Source organism: Rhea americana, unplaced genomic scaffold (assembly GCF_003343005.1).
Source record: "Rhea americana isolate MKP2758 unplaced genomic scaffold, rheAme1 scaffold_55, whole genome shotgun sequence".
NCBI lineage: Eukaryota > Metazoa > Chordata > Aves > Rheiformes > Rheidae > Rhea > Rhea americana.
The window spans coordinates 1,967,027-1,982,972 of NW_028186701.1; positions in this window are offsets into that span (position 1 = coordinate 1,967,027).

Sequence of the window (15,946 nt, forward strand, 5' to 3'; positions counted from 1 at the left end):
TAACTGGAGGTCCTCCCCCCATAATTATTTCTTGCAATGATGTTTTATTTCTTCACTCATTAACGGAACAACACGTAGAAATTTCCCGAGGAGAAGCCTGCTCTGCAGGCTGGCTTAAAAGCACAGAGTAGTACATCGCAGCCACCTCTGTTAAAGATATTTGGTCCAAGGACACAATTTGCAAGCTTCCTCACAGACTGGAAATAACCTCAGATACACTTTCTTGTTATTGAAAACGCAGGAAAAAAAAAAAAAACAAGTAAACACCAATTTGTTTCTATTCATTGAAGGAATTCTTGGACTCTACAAAGACTTGTTTCAATTTTTCTAAAACTTCAATAATCCGAAAAACAAACACTTGGAGATATTATATTGTAGGGATGTACCATAAAGCAAGAGACAGACACACTGGTAGAGAGAAACAAACATTTCATCAGGAGATTTTCTTTGCAAGGTATCTGTTCAGCGCTACACAGGAATACGAAGTAGAAGGGCTTTCAGAGGGACAGCGTACAGGATTCATGCAGAGGCTGAGCATCCTCTGCCTAACACATGTTCAGCTCAGCATGCTAATTCCTCCTAGCCACCTGCACGGGGAAAATTCTTAAACTTTCAATAGATTACTAATGGTTATCCCAGATCCCCACAACTTAAGCACAGCTTCTGATTTTTGTTTGAAGCTCCAGTTATATATTGGTGAGGGTCTTTAGGTCTCAGTCTTGGTATTTTTGTGTAATGAACAGAAAAGTTTATCTAAAGAGAGAAACTTCCAGTGAGTAAGTTTCCAGTGAAGTGAATGGGTCAAGTTTCTTTACTGGAATTTAGTTTTGGTCACAGTTGTTTTATGATTAAGGTGCAACCTTTAAAGCAGAAACTGAAAGCAAAGCATTCCCATACAAAATGTAAATCTTATGATTTAGCATTAAGCTGAAATCTGTTACTGGATAAACAGCCAGGCATGACGGAAAACCTGCTCAGCATTACCTGTTGTATATACTCATTTGGTGTTTAATCCTTTTCCATGTTTCCCTGCTTTCAGTGCCTTAGGTTACAATATTAATACTCTTTTAATGAAGCTTGTCTGTGTGAATTAAATTATAGTTGGGTTCTGAAAGCTTTAGGTGCTGTGCTATTTTTTTTTTCATGTTTTCTCCTCCTGACTATTTTTCCTAGAAGAAAAAGAAAAGTTTCAGCAAGAAGATATTGTCACTAACTCTCAACTACAAGTAAAAAAGCTTTCTGAACAGCACTTGGAGCATCCAATTTAGATAAGTATAAGTTCTATTTGGAAAACTTTGGAGAATACTCAGATAAAGAGGTTATCTGCTGACCAGCTGAATGACAGTCAAGAAAATTTAAGTATCCTCCATAAAGGATGGTTGTATCAGCAAGAGCTCTTTAACAAAATGAGTAAGAGTCTCCTATTCAGAATCATCTACAAGTTATTGTACCAGATAAGAAAGAGCTTGAGTTCAGAAGGGTATCTCTTATAAAACATGATTAGACTCCTTAATCTTAGAGATGATGAGTATTTGCTCTTCAGCTTTTAAAGGTATCTGAAGATTTACATACATTTATTCCAACAATTCAAGACATGACAAAATATGGATATAGCTGGTAAACCTTCCCTCATGGAGGCACAGTTCAACCGGCAAAGCAATCTTCTGCCAATACGGCTGACACTCAATACCACAAATTACATAAATGAAACCAATAAAATAGGATGTTCCCCCTCCTAGAATCAAAGCTCTGCACTAGAGCTCCTGCTGCAATGGGGAATACATTAGCAAAGGGCCTCCCCTGCTAACCTCCTGTCCCTGTTCAGTGACACCAGCCAGACTCTGCACATGGACCAGGCCTCCGCCAAGGGCAAAATGTCTTAAAAGCCACAGAAGATGTCAAATATCCTTATCAGAGGCTGATTCAGAATGGGTGACACAGCACAAAGAAAATACATAGTTGCATGAGCAAAGGAACTTGGCTTCTCAAGGCTCTGAGGTGCTGCACTGACTCATTAAGAAGGTGCGAGCTCCCACGGAAGCTTCTCCCGTGGTGACAGCATTGCCAAGGAGGGGAGTTTCTGTCCTTCAGGAGGGTGTGAACTCCTGTTACGCCCTGAGTACTGCCAGAGTCRCTCATTTACCAAATGACAATAAATGAAAACAGTGACAGTGTAAATGAACAAAACAGTGACAAGGTTACTGACTATTCCACGAACATATAGAAAATCTGAGAAACTGAACTCACTGTCAGTCCAACTACCCTCCCCTGTGCAGAATGCAGTAGTACTTTAAAATTCATGCTGGCCAGACTACCTTTTTTCACTTGTATACTTTTTGTGTTTGTTGGAGCCCRTATGAGTTTTAAAAAATATGACATCTAATTTGCAGAAAAGGGGAAAAAAGAAAGAAATTCTCTAAACTAACTGAGAGTAACATTCATAACTCTTACCCCAAATTGGACCACTCAACAGTTTATATGATCTACACTCCCAGGTTTGCTTAGATCCTCTTTGAGAATGGGCAGGTGGGTTGCAACCACATACGGCCAAGTATGTTTCAGACATGGTGCACTTCTACGCCGCTCTGGCCAAAAATGGTCAGTGCCTTCGTAGTCCTACAGCTTCTGTAAAAAGGTAACTGCTAGCTTGACTTACAAACCAGAGACCGCTGGGCCCCTCATCTATATTCCTGATTCTGATGATCTGAATTCCATGCAGGGCAGAAGASTATTATTCTTTTTCTCTAAATATCATTTCCTCTTCTTTTGTATTTTATTGCACTAGGGTTTCCTGCCTCCTTGTTACAGTTGTCTGTAACACTTCATGAGGTGCAAATACACACCAATGGGTATAACAGGTGCTCACACTTGAGAACCAATATTTTAGCAAATCTTATCTTCAACAGCAATAGATAGCTAAAGTATGTTTGCTTGAAACTAGTATTCTAGAAAAAAGAACTTCAGCCATTTTGGTAGGATAATTCCCACCTAACATTACTTATATACAATGCAGATGTCTACAACCAAACTAGCATCCTCAGCCCCCTTCGGAATCAATGAAGAGAAATGAACACTTGTAGGGTATCGTTTCTGTGAGCTTTTTAAAAATGCRTACTTTAGAATAAAATGATTGTCATCATACAATGCTTATTTCTCTATATTAACTCACAAGGTACTACCTAAGAAGCACAGCTACCTCATACATCAACTTTTTCACTGTAAACTTCTATTTTTGGGTATGTGAATCCCACCAACTGTATAGAAGAAAAAATGGGCAGAAAAACATATTTTTTTAAAAAAGAAAGTAACTCACAAAGCAAATCTGATGAGTGCAGTTTTGCCTCAAAGGGCTGGAGAGTTGGTTAAATGCCTTACACTTCTGGAGCTTTTATGCTGCCTAACCTCATGGTCTGAATCTTCATTGCACCTACAATTTCATATTATTGATTTAATTTCACATAGATACTAATTCATTTAAAGATTGACTACGACTCCATACTGCAAATTTGATTTGTTGCTTGTACTAGGCTGTTGTAATCAGTTTTGTAAAAGAAAAGCTTTACATTTTAGTTGATTTTTACTTTACTGTTGGGACAAAATAATTTAAAAAGAACATTTTGAATTCCCACCTCCAGCTGAAACATAAGTGACTGCCCTGGAAGAAACTGAGCAACTAAAGCAATTGAGCCATTTTTCACTTTGCCCTGCTTCCAGATTACAACTGCACCTTTCACAGTCTCCTGCAGAAGATCAATAGTAACATGAGGAACTTAGTGAAAATACACTGTAATGGTAATGAGATTCTCCAACCAACCAGGGGTATATCCTGTGGAAGAGGTGAAATGTGATGCAGAGGTATTCTGCATCAGAAGAGAACAACAAACCAGTCTAGAAGACGTAGAACAGAAATCCATCTTGCATTTCAACTGKTGAATATATTTGCAAAATCAAAGGTTTAGAACAGAGCACTAGATCCCTTTCATCTCCTAGCCAAGAAAATAATGTTGGAGAATTACTTGTCCTAGAATTTCATGCTCTCAACTTCCTCTGCTCCTAATTACAGGAGTTTTCTTCCTGGACAATAACTAAAGGAACAGGGAATTTCTTAAAGGGACAACAGASAACAGGATAAAGTAGTACTGAAAATTAACTCTTTTGTGCACAATTGCCAAGATAAGATCATCTAGTTTCATACGCTCTGAAGCACGCAAACTAAAACTCCAAGGTCCCTTAAAAAATGGGGAGAAATTTGAGCCTTCCAGAGAAGCAGTAGCAGGTACCAAAGAATATTGAGTACATGACCTATACGGAGATCTTCAGGACTGTTCCATCTATGTTTGTGGTCCTTCAGCACCAGCATATTCAAGGTAAAAGATGGAACAGTGCATCTGTGGGCAATGGCTCTAGTATCAGCTTGGTACACAATTTATTGATACTGGGTGCTTCAGTGCATGCTCAGTAACAGGGGGTTTGTCAGCTGTATCCACTCCATTCTTCATACTGTTCAGCTCCGTTCAGCTCCAAGAGAGCTGAGGGTGTCATACAATTCAGYTCTGGGCCATCAGCTGCTTTTTGCTCAGCATTTGCTCTGCAACAGAGATAGAAATCTGTGAAACTGGTTACCATATCAATGGTCTCTCATGCCCTGAAGAATGGCCTGAGGATACTAGCATGGCCTTGGCTGCCTACACAGCAGTAAAACAGAACTCTTTAATCTTACACAGGCTCTTGACTAGATCATTAGCAGCAYTGAGATGTAACAGCCTAGGAAGACTGACTCTCCATACAAAGAGAGGCAGTTAGTGACAGATGTTTTTGTAGACCTCAGCCAAAATACTTTTTTTTTTCTTCTTCTGTAAATCAAGACACAATAATAGAACTATTCCATTACCTAGCTAAGAACTAACTAAAAAAGTTAAATCATGAAATGGCTTATGATAAAGTCATTGCCAGTGTAGTAGCTCTATAGATACAGCAAGATAGAACTGAAGGACAGTTGCGAATCTCTAAGATCAGCATGTAAGGTGTTTACACACACATCTGACAGCTGGACCTATTAAAGTAGCACCACCACCAGTGGGCTAGAATATACCAGCATGAAATTGCATAAATCCACAGACTTGTACCTAAATGGGATGGGAAATACATTGCGCTGGTATAAGGAACCTTTACATCACTGTAATGTTATATATAATAGAGCTTTCCAAGTAAAAATATATTGGTCTAAAAGAAAACAACCCCCCCCCCCCCGCAAACAGAGATGCCTTCACACTTCACTTCACACTAAAATACAGATGTGTACAAACTATCAGACCTTAGTGACTAACCTCAGTTGTATTTCTCCTCCTCTTCCTCCTCTGTTTTCTACCCTAATCTAGAACTATGCCACTTTTTTGAAGAATACAAGATACAACTGTAATTACTTAATTTTTCATTGTATACAAAAGAAAATAGAGAACAAGAAAATGTATGGCTAAACCACCAGCTGGATTAAACCAAACTGTGGTCTCCACGTTGTCTTGAGCACAGATACAACTCCCCAGTATTCCTGAAAGAAGGAAATTAGCTTCTGACCTTGCAAATGAAATAGTCAGGATACCTAATTATTACCAAAAGAAGATTATGATCCTGCCTTTGATCTAAACTGATCTTAGTGTGTCCCAGATTAAGTTAAACATGTAAATTCAACAAGAGAAATTCCCTTCTGTCCTTTTCTCATCTATTTGAAATCTAATGCATAAAACATTCCCTTAAATACGTTCATAAACTTGTACTTAACTATAACACTTGAGCAGCTGTTGAGTAAAATGATACATATTTCAAACAACTACCTGAGTATTTACTTAAGAGACATGACCACAATTTAGGTATACTATTCCATCTGTGCAAACAAATATTCTTCAGTTCATGTAACTTCATAAGAGATTTTTATAAAGAATTTAAATATTCCTCAAGTACTAATCCTCAGTAGGCACCAAGATTGTAACAAATACTTGCAGAGAAAGAAATGCAAAGTAATAATCTGCCCTTCAATGTCTCAGCAGCGCTCTTGTTTTTTTATTTTTATAGCAGTAGCTAATAGCTTACTTGCTAGTTCCTCCTGTGTCATAGACCTGACTGTCACTTCTGTGACAGCCATTCTGTTATTTAAACATATCTTTCCCTTGTAACTAATAGAAGGGCAAATCAGTCTGCAAATTGAAGCTGTGCTTTCTTGCTTTCACTCAAGCAAAACTCTGGTGTACTTCAAATGAGACAATTAAGCCCCATTTACTAACTTTCCCAATCCAAAAGATCTCAGCAAAAGGAAAAGAACACTGCAAATTTCAGTGGGAATATCCTACCCAGGTTCTGTCTCCTGTCACAGGCAGAGACAGTACCTTTCCCAGTCTGCATAGAGGCTGAAGAATGCATGGAGGGCATACGGGACCCTTGAGGAGAGCCATGTGGATGCCTATCTCAATCCTCTTCAAACTTTCCAGCCAGACAACACAATTTCATCAAGTCTTTAGGCCAAACCATAACCTTTGATAGAGCGGTAAACCAGAAAACAAAATAAGCGGTCTGATCTTGAAAAGAGTCAAAACCCAAGATTTTCCAGGGAGGCTGGGTATTCAACACTTTTCAAAATGTGGGCATGCTCTCCATGCTCTTCATCCTTACAGATTCTCCAGGCTATATATAAGTAGTGCTGTCCTGTTGGTCACTGACTTACCTGAAGTTCCCAGATCATTAAGATGTGCATGGCTTTTCTTACTGCACAGTTACTTTCAGTTAACATACATACTGCTCCTAACTCAAGTCCTCCTGCTCCTGACAAAGCCCTCACAACCAACAATACTCATTCAGACAAGACCAGTTACCCCTTTCACTGGAGTTAGCTGACTCACCAGTGGAAACAAGCTAAAGCCTCAGGAAACACCACATCAACCATTTACCACAACTGCTTGGTATTGCTAGGGTGCTAATTCATAGGWTGGCTTTCCTCATGTGAGCCACGAGCCAAGAGGCATTAAGTTCAGTGCACACATTTTAAATTATCTCTTTAGTGAGTACTTCTGCAAAGTAGCTTTTACTACAACCCTAAAACCATCCTGCTAGTAGTTACTTACCAGGAATTCTTACAAAAGAACAGCTTTTTTCTCCCGCTCTTAATGTAGTGTTGCACAGGACAATGCAACCAACCCTCTGCCAGATATTTTAGAGTTCTGGACTAGCTGTTCTTCACCTAGGACCAAATATAGGCATGACAGAGTCATTTTTATTTCACTTGTTGTTTTATGTGCTTTGACCTCCAGCATTTTGTCATTTTTACCATAAGAAACTATGAGTTCTTTTCTTCTTACGAGTGCTTTTTGCTAGCCAATATAAATCCTTGGCAGCCAGTCCCCTCAGCCTGACTGAAGCAATCAATCTGCCAGAAAATCAGTACAGTATCATGTGCTATGAATATTTTATAGTTTACTTACTCTAATTGTTCATTTCCTGCCCAACCACTAAGGTCACGCTAGTCACACTATGTGGTCATCTGCGAGACCAAAAAGCAGATCACACACCAGAATATTCTTACACCTCATGACTCAGATAAAGAAAGATAAACTGGGACTAAGAAACAGATGAATCAACAAGCTTCTCCAGAACACAGAACTATCAAAACACTTTCAAGTCACCTAACCTTTTTTTGCCCTATATATAAATTTGTCAGGTACTGTGTGTGTTGTGATGGATGTGTTCTGGGTCCAGCAGCCACAAAGTGCCCATCTCAATCAGTTTTTGCACTTACTTCTAGGATGTGCATTGATGTGGCAAGCAGACAATGAACGTAGGATACCCTCAGGTTCAAATTCAAGCTGTTGTCAAGGGAAGCATTAACCATAATAAATATTTACTTTAGCAGGCTTTTTCTTCAGGATTTGTGCACCACAGTACCTGACTTGCATACTAATCTCTGGAGCAGTGGACCACCTCAGTGTACTATTAAATGTGTGAAGATCATTCTGCACTGGATTTTCCAATATGCAGTGTATTTGAAGAAATACTTGCACTGAATAACCCTGTCAGATTCAACATGTTCTGTGCTTAGCAACTGGCAAAGTATCACCTTTTTTCATTTTGATGAGGCTAAGCTAGACACTGCATATGGCACTTAGTGCAAAATCAGTGATGAACACTGATATATCACTAACGGTTCTCAAGGGATCTTTAGAAAATTTTACTATGGTAGGACATCCTCCCCTGAATGCAAACATAAATAGAGCAAATTAGACATRTTAGAGCCAGGAACGATGCTTAAGGAAGAGATCCTGCAGTGTGCTGTTGCCACACCATGCAGCTGAACTTGATGATTCTGGTCCTATGTTCCTAAGGCACAGTGATATACAGGACCCAACTGTACTTTCACTGACTTCAGGGGAAATGTAAGGTGTCCTGAGTCAGAGGAGTTTTTAAAATTAACTGATCTGTCTTAACAGGAAAAAGATACTACATATCTACATATGTATGCATACTACAAATAGTGTGATAGCATCAAAAATAATCATTAGTGGTGTCAACTGCCATAAAATAAACCCACTAATAAAAAAGTCCAAATTTTTAGCAGGAGGAAGGCAGATAAGATTCTTGAATCTTATCTGAATCTTGAGGCATCCAAGTATCACAAAGATTACCTTCAGTCAGAGGGTACAAAACTGGCAACTCCTGTGAGCTTCCTAGATGGGAGAAAGAGAAACAATCCTTAAAGGGTGATTCAGATTACCTGAAGATCGACCTTTGCTTTTGCCCATGCTCTGCAGAACACACTCTGCTGTTTATTGACAGTATCCAAGGATATTATCTTAAGTTAGCTTTTGTGAACATCCTCCCACATATTTTTCCAAAAGACATCTCAGTTCAATCAATGTGAGCTGCTGCAGCCACAGGGCATTATGTGAGAAAGGAATAGGGTTTACAGCTTCAACTTCTGGTTCCTGTTGCTGGGGAATCTTGACCACTAACCACTACTTCAGAAGTACTTGCATAGAAATAGCATAAGAGGCTTTGCTTCAGCACTGCTCCTGGAATTTGCTCCTTAAAGACAACACATCCCACAAGTATGCTGAGATGATCTGAAATTCCAGCAGGAAATAAAGAATCACAGAATGGTTGAGGTTGGAAGAACCTCTCGAGATCATCTAGTCCAACCTCCCTGCTCAAGCAGGGTCACCTAGAGCATGTTAGACAGGGTTGCATCCAGGTGGGCTTTGAGTATCTCCAGAGAAAGAGACTCCACAACCTCTCTGGGCAACCTGTTCCAGTGTGTGAAGATTGTAGCAAGTGCTGCTGTGGTAACATGGCAGATGATGAGAGACTTAAATAAATACATCTTTTTGGTGTTCGTCTGGTCTTTCATAAACTGTGATAAGAATTAGGCAGAGACAAGATTTTGATGTACAGAAAGGCTTCAAACAGCAGCTGGGAGCTCTACTATGAATTTCTGCAATGTGCTGCTCTGGTAAAACATGATTATTGTCAGCAGGTTCAGAAAATATGTAATGATCTTTTTCCAGAAGCAGAAAACAGTGACTGTGGTAGTATTCATGTCCAACAACAGCCAGTTCTCTACTGTCATACATACTGACATGCAGCAGGAATCCCTAAAATGAACATTTGCTAATTGTTTCCATGCAGTTGTAAGATAATACAGCTAATTTTAAGCACCCACTCCAATACTGTTGTGTAATGAATGTCAACAAAAGCTGTAGTAGAGTAACCAGGCTAACTGCAGTTAGCACAGAAAGCAGTTTAACATATTTGTCAGGATATTAGTTCTGAGTACTTGCTCTCTGTTTGGATTCATTGTTAAAATTCCCCCAAAGCAAAACTCAATAAAGGAGCTATCACAGCTGGATACGTGCCRTAAGTTGTCAATAGAGAAGTAACCTGCAGTAGGAGCTCCATGTATCAGACTTGTCTTTTTTTCTAGCATACATTTCAGAAAATGGTCTCAGAAAGACAAGTGTTTTATGCATAAATTGTATTTTCTGTAAAGAAATAATTACAGGTAATAAGTAATAATTACAGGTTTGGCTGCTCTTAAGCAATGCAACACCTCGCAAATCTACTCTTTTAAAACATATGCATGTACACAGAGAGGTTGTTTTACTTTTCATAGAATCATAGAATCAGCAAGGTTGGAAGAGACCTCTGGTCTAGTCCAACCTCCCTGCTCAGCAGGGTCACCTAGAGCGTGTTAGACAGGGTTGCATCCAGGTGGGCCTTAAAGATCTCCAGAGAAGGAGACTCCACAACCTCTCTGGGCAACCTGGTCCAGTGCTCTGTCACTCTCACARGGAAGAAACCCCCCCTCACCTGCAGGCAGAACTTCCTGTGCTTCAATTTCTGCCCATTCACTGTTGTCCTGTCACATGGGTCAACGGAAAAGAGTTTGTCYCYRTCCCCTTGACACCCTCCCTTCAGGTACTTATCCACATTGATAAGATCCCCCCTTAGTCTTCTCTTCTCCAAGCTAAACAAGCCCAGCTCTTGCACTCTTTGCTCACAGGGCAGATGCTCCAGCCCTCTGATCATCCTTGTAGCCCTACGCTGGACTCTCTCCAGGAGCTCCGTATTTCTCTTGTACTGGGCAGCCCAGAACTGGACACAGCACTCAAGACGAGGCCTCCCCAGGGCGGAGTAGAAGGGCAGGATCACCTCCCTCCACCTGCTGGCAACACTCTTCCCAATGCACCCCAGGAGACCACTGGCCTTCCTGGCCACAAKGGCACATTGCTGGCTCATGGTCAACCTGTCACCCACCAGCACTCCCAGGTCCTTCTCTGCAGAGCTGCTCTCCAGAAAGTCACCCCCCAGCTTGTACTGGTGCCTAGGGTTATTTTTCCCTTCAATGCTTTCCTATTGCCATCTTAAACAAAATCATACCAAATATATATAGTTCTGAATAAACTACTRATATAAAATGATTCTCAGTAACAAATTTCAGTGCTCTATCACTGTTTATTGACATTTAATAGGATGCAATGTATCCTCATTATTTTTCTGATACTTTAAGGGGGAAAAGAACATCTTGAAATTTGTTACTCAATAAAGTCTAAAAAGTATTTTCAGTTTCTTCATTTTCTTCCAAATTCTTATGCATAAGATAGATTCACAAATGCATACCTTGAATAAGTAGGATGCAAAATAACTGTACCAAATACCGAGAACCCACACGTACAATTACAGTACACAGAGATGGGACAAGCACATTTTCCCCATCTGCCTATGATTACTTGTGTCAATTCTTTAAAATTTTCCCTTCTTTCAGATTCTTTTTGATGTTGAATTCAAATCCCAATAACTTTTAGGAAGATTCATAAGTATTTGTGTACCTATATGTCCCTTCCTTTTGCTGGTACTTTCAATTATGCATTTACTTTAACTTGCAACACCAGAAATAATAGCCTCAATATGCCTGCATCTGACAAATTTGTAGTCTGAATTTGGTTGCAAAATCTGGACTCCTCACAAGCTATTCACATGGTGTATGGGCAAAAGCAGCAGCAAAATACAGTGGCAACCTCCTTTTTAAAGTTTACCTACCCATATTAAGGTTTATTTACCTATTTGGCATGAAGAATGTTAATACAATTGCATATAGTGTTTTGTATTTCTGCTGTTGTTTAATGACTTTGATATGTAATGCAGTAATGCACGAAGGACCTTTCTTCAATACCTTAAATACATTTTTTTAAAGTAAGGATGAAATTGAACAGTTCTCAACTTAGTTGTAAGTATATACTGTAGATATACATAAAGCAAAAACATGTAAATTCTCCTCTATTAATCCATTATTGTGCTTTAGTAGCTGTGGAAATGATGCTTTGGTTGACAAGTTTAGTGCAAACTTGAACTGGCAGTTAATCAYACCAAGATTCACTTGTAGATTAGAGTTATGTGTCTATCTCATGTTCCCAACTGTATGGAAATCAGGTTGACATGGTTTAAGCACCTTTGCCTTAAAGTGCAACATTAGGCAYTTTGTTCTATCTAGAATGTAGGTCATGTTTTCTTCTAGGAAAATCTTTCATTTTTTTTTCTTTCTAGGGAGAAAAAGAATCTTTGTTTCACAGAAGAAAGCTTTGTAGTTCACTCATCTTTTGAACAGCCATGTATGACAACRGTAAAGCTATCACTGATGATTTCATCTCCACGCGATATGTCACATAAGGCTCCTGTGACAGCACGTATAATYTTCTACTGCACTAACACTGAACGATAGGAGGAGGAGTCTCCTATCAGCTAAAATCTGTGATGAAAGCTGTCACAAAGACTGTTGGGGTAGCATCACTGCCCAATCGCTTGCCCTGGAAATACTGTATGCAGACAAGATGTCATGTCTGCAGAGGCACAACAAGACAGGACAGTACTCTACAGCCTTGACTATCCAAACTAGAGGACTGTCTATGCAGAGAAATTAAGCTACTCTGGCTAGTAGAAGCCTGCAAGAAGAGGTCATTCAGTTAGCTTTCAATTTTTCCTTAGTAATAACAGCTGGAAAATATCATGCAATTACACTTGCAGACAAATCTTTTTAGCACCAATAATGCACGTTTCCTAGCATAGACATCTAGCCTTAGTCTCTGCCCTAGAAAACCTTTATCTAAAAATGCTTTGTCACATACACCATCAGCCAACATTCAGCAGTGGTAGCAAGGTTGTGGATGTGCAGATGTGTGTATCCACTGTGTGGATACTGCCTACTTTCTTTTTGTAAATAAATTCAGAACTTCTTTGATTCCTTGGAGTTAACAAGTTAAACAAACCTTTGGAAGCTATTACTTTAGTGATGATCTCTGTATTTACTAGATGAGCCGTAAATACTAGAGGAGTGCTGATGTATAATTTTTAAGTCAGGTCAATAGTAACCTGAATCATTGAATATTTCTATGTATTTTATTACAATATTAAGTTTCTGCACCTAAGACATATCTGATAAAAGAGAATTTACTTCTGAGATAAGCCTCATGTTCATTAAAATATTTCTGCAGCATCTTGTGATTCCTTTACTAACAAAACCAGGTGCTATCATTACAAATCAGGTCTCCTTCTTTTAAACCAATCTCATAACAACCAACTGTGCTCTTTTTGCTCTGATTTTGCTCTGAATGGGCCAACAAACATGAGTTCAACACCAGCTCTGTGTTTATGGCAAGTGGGCAGCTTCTCAGGCAGTGATAGCTGCTGAGCCTTCTCACCTGGCTCCCCAATCCAACTGCAAGCAATGTGTACATAAAGAATGAACAGCAGAAGTATAGGCTATTGGCATCAACCTGAAGCTGGCTAGTGCAATAAAAACCAGGTTGAGTTTTGGACACTTAAATGGTTACCTTACTCTTAACACAGACACTTATCAGGACTCAGTGGAAAAGTAATAGTAACCCAAACCATAAATTAAAGYATATGAAATGATGAATTGACTAATACATTTGCATGTTTTATATACAGAACCCAAGCTATAATATATATAAAATAACATGCACTGACCAGTCAGCAGTGCACAAGCTAAAGATGAGACTACCAATTGATTAGATTAGGTGGTATCAGCTGTGAGCACACTGAGGTCCTGGAAGGGAGGACATGCACAAAAATTACCAAGGCTGAACAAACCTCTCATTGCCAGGGCTGTTGCTTCTCCCCTCTAGCTCTGCACAGTGGACAGAGCGCTCAATGGTATGGAGAGTTAGATGCTCAAGGACAGCTGCTCTCTCACCTATGATTGAAAAAACACAGTACTTTCTGCTTCTGACATCTGATTTCAGATTAAAGGCTATATATTGTCCCCTTGATGTACTATGTCCTTGAATACAATTTGAAACTCAATTTCTTTGTGTTTGTTTAAGTGGAACTAGTGGACCACAGACGCATCTGTCCTTTCCTTCAGCAAAGGAACAGCAAAGCCCCCATTAATCAAACACAATGAATGTTAAACACTGACTCTATTAACTCACAGTAAATAAGCTATGTGATTACATTCAGCCTGTAGGTCAAGCCCAAGGGGATTTGTCACAGATCTCTTCATAACAGGCTCCCCCTATCCCCTGCCAAACCCTCTCCCCTCACCAGATAAAGSATGGACAAAGGCCATGTGATACCAAAAATGTTCATCTGCAGCAGAAAGGTGTGAGCAGTTGCTCTGGAAATCCTCAAATAACTGGAATGGATTCCTTAAGAACAAAATCKCATGGTAGAATGAGTAAAGCCTCTTTAAGAAGCTGCAAGGAGAAACTTTTGTTTTCTACCCTGGCCTAGACTATGCTGAAAGCACAAGGGTAGAAGAGAAGCACGAGACCATCCTTTGCTGAGGACTCTGCACCATGAGCTGTGCAGGAAGCCAGGAGATAACTTGGTACATCTCACCATTCCCACCTGGAGTGCAGGTAGACAGCAAGGCTTCAGGAAGCCCTCCGATGGAAGAACCACCAGGAGATCAAATCGATGAGAAACTCCCCTGAGTTTCCTTACAAATTTCCTTGCAATATGCTCCAAATTGGAGGTTTGAGGGAATAGCAGAATTTATCCTCATACGRGTAAATAATTCATAATGCATCCACATACTGGAATATACTAAAAACAACTATAGGTTTTCTAAAACATGAATGCATACTTACCGATACAAACTCCTTAAACACATTTGCACTCAACCTCGTATCAAATTATATGCATATTCGCAAACCCAAAGAGTAGATTTCTTACACTTAATTAGCACTRCAGAATTTCTGCTTTCTCTGATAAATTATCTGTGAAAATTATGTTACAGATTTTGCATTTGTATGAAGACATTACAGTAAAAAGCATTCAGTAAAAATATGAACTAATTACATAATGAACCTTGAGAAATCAGGTTCTCACTTGGTACGTCACTGGTGGTATATCAGATATCTACATCAGTGGTATCCAACAGCACTAATCAGCTCTACAAACACTGATGATTAAACTTAATAACTAGCTCACAATTTTGCTGAGCTGACTATCCAGGTTTAGGTGTTTGCAGATACCTACAGTGCTTCAAATGATTCATCTATGTCAAACCAGGACAGGCAGCTCCCTCCAACACCTATTTTTGCTCTAAAAAGTACCTTAAATTACTATCCATGCTGTAAATCTTTCCTTGCTCCTCCGCAGGTCATACACATCTTTTAATCCTGTATGCTTTGTCCCAGCATGTACAACAATAAATTGTTTTCTGCTATTCACATGAAAGGCTGGGGAATCTTTACTGTCATGAACATCCTGTGCATCTCAGATCCTAAGGGCTATCCCCACGTTACCCAGTCATGTGTGCAAGTAAGAGTGGTTCTATAGATCAAAACAGTTGTAGCTGGAGAYCCCATGTCCACACACTATACCTATTTCACACATTTCTACTCTGAACTAGCTCTAAACATACACAATCATACCAAATCATACTTAYGCCTAAAAGCTGAAGTTCTTTTTCTTCCATCTTACCTTTCAGGAAAGCTTAGGAGGTGTGATGGCTGGGAAACTGTAATAGCAAATTTTTTCCTCCAAAATGATAACACATCATTTTAATGTGAAGGTCCTCTCCCACAAAGCCTTGTGCAMAAAGTATATGTTTTTGTTGAGTGGCTTTCCCAGATTTAGCTTTACTAAAAGACATAAAAAACCTACACTGTTTGTTTTGTACACAAACAAAAAACCCCTGTCATTAGACCCAGCTGGCTCCACAGGGGCCAACATTTTTCCTTCGGATTATTTTATTAATATAATTCATAGAAATTGTTCCTAATTCACAATTAGGAACACACTAGATGGTACTGTACCTGTTTCAGACCTAGAGAKATTTTTTTTCTTCTGGTTTGTCTTGTTTCTAGTCAGTTGGTCAGATGAAAGATGATYACTTTCCACCTTGCTCACCTGGTCTCCCTTCTGTTCATAAGCACTAAGTCCA